This window comes from Myxocyprinus asiaticus, chromosome 37 (genome assembly GCF_019703515.2).
Source record: "Myxocyprinus asiaticus isolate MX2 ecotype Aquarium Trade chromosome 37, UBuf_Myxa_2, whole genome shotgun sequence".
NCBI classification, from domain to species: Eukaryota; Metazoa; Chordata; class Actinopteri; order Cypriniformes; family Catostomidae; genus Myxocyprinus; species Myxocyprinus asiaticus.
The window spans coordinates 30,148,250-30,152,390 of record NC_059380.1 but is presented as its reverse complement, the minus strand read 5'-3'; positions in this window follow the sequence as shown (position 1 = coordinate 30,152,390).

The window sequence follows — 4,141 nt, the reverse complement described above, 5'->3', positions numbered from 1 at the left end:
TATTCTTCTTCTTTTGTTGGACACAAGCGTATACCGCCACCTACAGTTGTAACACCTACTTAGCTATATTTAATACTCATTCACAAAAGAAAAAGCTAAGCTTGCCTTTGTAAAGGTCTAGATCGCTTTTATTTTACCCTTGCTGAACATGAGTGAGGATGGATAAGGAACATCTAGGTATGGTTTATATTAACATACTTCAATTTAATCATTAACTTATGTAACACCTTACTCAGTTTTTCACAATGTCTTCCCTCCTAGAACTTAAGGCTACTTCCACATATACAGTCTAAAATTTTCTTATTAAACAAAACCAAATGTAGGCTATAAATCAACTGCATACATTCTCTGCACAAATTCACAAATATTCTGTTGTTACAGATCAGAACCATTTTTTAATAAACGTACTATGTCCATATCAGAGTCCGAAAATCACTTTTATTATTATTATTATTATTATTATTATTATTATTAAGGGGCCATTTTTGCCCCTGGGTTTGACTTTCAGGGGCATTAGCTACCTTTATGAGGGCTTTTTTCTAACCAATTATAACAAACTGCCTTATAGTCAATTCATTGATACAAATTCTATGAATGAGAATCCTCTTACCCCCAAAAAATCAATAAACGTCAACTCATATTACGCCATAACTAGAACTATAATAAAATATGAAGAACTATATCAGATGTCACAAATAAAAAACAAGAACAGAATTCATTAAGATGTTCTTTTAATATACAAATAATAACATACACTGTACAGTATACAATGCGCACTATATAGATACACTTTATTGAATAATGTGTATCTATATAGTGCGCATTGTATACTGTACAGTGTATGTTATTATTTGTATACTGTTGAGTGTAATTATGTGTTTAAATTGTGCTGTGTTAATTTGATGTTATTGTAAATTGGTATATGTCTCATCACTGTCACGACTGCTATGTTGATCGGAACTGCACCCAAGAATTTCACACACCATTGCACTTGTGTATATGGCTGTGTGAAAATAAAGTGATTTGATTTTGATTTTGATTTTTTTTTCTTTTTTTTTTTTTTAAGTCATTTTATTCATTCTCCATGACATTTTTGCTCTGAGCCCTCCTCAGTTTCTGACCCTGATCCATATCCAACATGCAGGATCTTAAAATAGGGTAAACAGTACATTTTATTCTTGTGTGCTTTTCACATATGTTCATTTTAATGCACTTAAATCCTATACACTGTGATCTTTATTTCTACATTTAATTAAATGCTGTACTGCACTGTCATCATTGTTGTCTATCAACCAAATTTATGAAAAACAATAAAATATACGATAATGAAAAATAAAAAGGTGAACAAAAAATAAAACCTAAAAATAACCATTAGAGAACGTTCGGTATATATATATTTATATATATATATATATATGTTGTACTTCCTTCACCAGTTGAGGAAGTTCAACCTGCCACAGGTGCTGCTGATACAGTTCTACTCAGCAGTCATTGAGTCTGTCCTCTGCACTTCAATAACTGTCTGGTTTGGTTCAGCTACGAAATCGGATATCAGAAGACTACAAAGGACAGTTCGGACTGCTGAGAGGATTACTGGTTGCCCCCTGCCCTCCCTTCAAGAACTATACACTTCCAGAGTGAGGAAAAAGGCTGGAAAAATCACTCTGGACACCACTCACCCAGCCCACTACATTTTTGAACTGTTGCCTTCTGGCCAACGCTTCAGAGCTCTGAGCACCAGAACCATCAGGCACAGGAACAGTTTTTTCCCCCAGGCTATCCATCTCATGAACAGTTAAAACTGCCCCTTTGAGCAATAATTTATGTGCAATACACAGCTTAGTCTTTTTATATTATCCAACACATCCTACCTCTTCTGCCATTACATTCCCTTGCACTATATATAACCGATTTGTATTTAGATTTGCACTACGTATGTGTATGTGTGTGTGTATGTATGTATATATATTCATATATATGTATATGTGTATATATGTATATATATATATATATATGTATGTGTGTGTGTGTATATGTCTGTATATGTATGTATGTGTGTATGTGTATATATATATATATATATATATATATATATATATATATATATATATATATACACACACACACATATTGTCTATTGTGTATCTATATATACTTTTTTCTTTTCAATGTTTATCTATTTTTTATTCAATTTTAATTATTTTTTTATAAGTCTTGTTGCTGTTTTTGTATTGTTGTGTACTGTTAGCTCCTGTCACCAAGACAAATTCCTTGTATGTGTAAGCAACGTTAGGAGAACGTTCTGTTATTGCTGGGAAGTAATAATATGCTAAATTAACGATGCATTATAACCTATAAGCCTACACACACCGGCACCACAACAAAATAAAGAATGTGGAAAATGTAGGCGGCGAAGCGTCTCTCTTTACGTTTAGCCTAATACGCACAAACATCTGTTAGAAACATATCAACATGTCGACGACGCTATTATTGCCTATTATGTAAAAGCAGCTGAAGTGATAAAGACTTAATACATTCCACTGATAGATTAATGGTATAATGTGTAGCCAGCGAGGTAAAGTTGGTTGCAAGTTCGATATTCGTTAGATTTTCGCCTATGGTGTTGAAGGGACCGTCTGAAAACTCCACACACTGCGCTAAAACGTTACGGGCGTCTGAGCATTCATTCAACTGACTTGCATGTTCTATCGTGAAAACACTGCTGTTGCACAGACTGACTGAATACAGGTGAAATTATTACAGTATACCTTATCATATGAGTACAGTATTCAATTATTTTAGAAAAAAAAATCTCAAAAACTAAACAAAATGAAATTTTCACATTCTAAAAGTTGTAGTAAGCTGCTATTGGACAGACTGACTTACTACAGATGAAATGATTACAGTATTCCTTAAGATGAGTACAGTAATCAATTATTTAAAAAAAATCATAAAAAATCAACAAAATGTTATTTTCACATTCTAAAGGTTGAAGTAAGCTGCTATTGGACAGACAGACTTACTACAGATGAAATTATTACAGTTTTCCTTATGATATGAGTATAGTAATCAAATATTTTAGAAATAAATGTATACAAATTCAAGAAAAATTTTATTTTCACATTATAAAGGTTGCAGTAAGCTGCTATTGAACAGACTGACTTAATACAGATGACATTATTACAGTATGCCTTATGATATGAGTACAGTAATCAATTATTTTAGAAATAAATTCATAAAAATTAAACAAAAATATAATTTTCACACATTACAGGAAAAGATGAGAAACAGTTCATGCTTCCTGTAAAGGCTTAAAGGTAGAGGAGGTATAAAACAATTCTGATCGAAGTGGACAGGAAAGATCTCAAGTATCACTAGAGCAATATGCTCTAAGAAATGCTGTTGTGCAGAGGATGCTGTAGCAACCTCTTATCTGCCACTGAGTCCAGTTAATTTAAAAGTCTAGTTGTACAGTTGTCTTTCCTCATCATGTTCTTCACACATTCTGAGTCATCTGCTCTGATGTACTGTTGCCTCCTCTGCCTGGCTAATAATCAGAATCAGGTTGTCCTTTTCCCTTCAAAATCCACCACCAGCACTTTTATGTTTGTGATATTCAGCTACTGGTGGTTCATACTAAAACAATAAACATAGTAATCTATCTACCTCCTTTTTGTTTTCAGAGTCAGCTCCATTTTCAATCATGCATCCTGTTGAAGAATAATATTAATTCAAGAACTTAATACAAGAGCTTACTCTTCAATACAACAAATAAGTGTTGTTGTACAAGTAGTATCTCTGTATCTGGACATTTAATTTTATTTCAAGTAAGATTTCACATAAAAGTTATTTTACTGTGATAATGCCTAGTATCAGCAATATCAAAGTTAATTAATGTTTGTATACAGTAACTTGTAAAATGATTGAAGTTATGTTAATACTGTCATAAATTGTTTCAGAAATGCTCTACTTTTCCTTTAATAAAAGGTACAAATATTTTACCAACATGGCTTATCACAATTATTATACTTTTATTACTATTTAAAGACCATTTTAAATTAATTTGAGGTCTTCTTCAAAGAACGCGTGGGACCCATTTTGTGTTGTAAGTAGTTTTGTTAGAGTAAATAACAGAATAAAT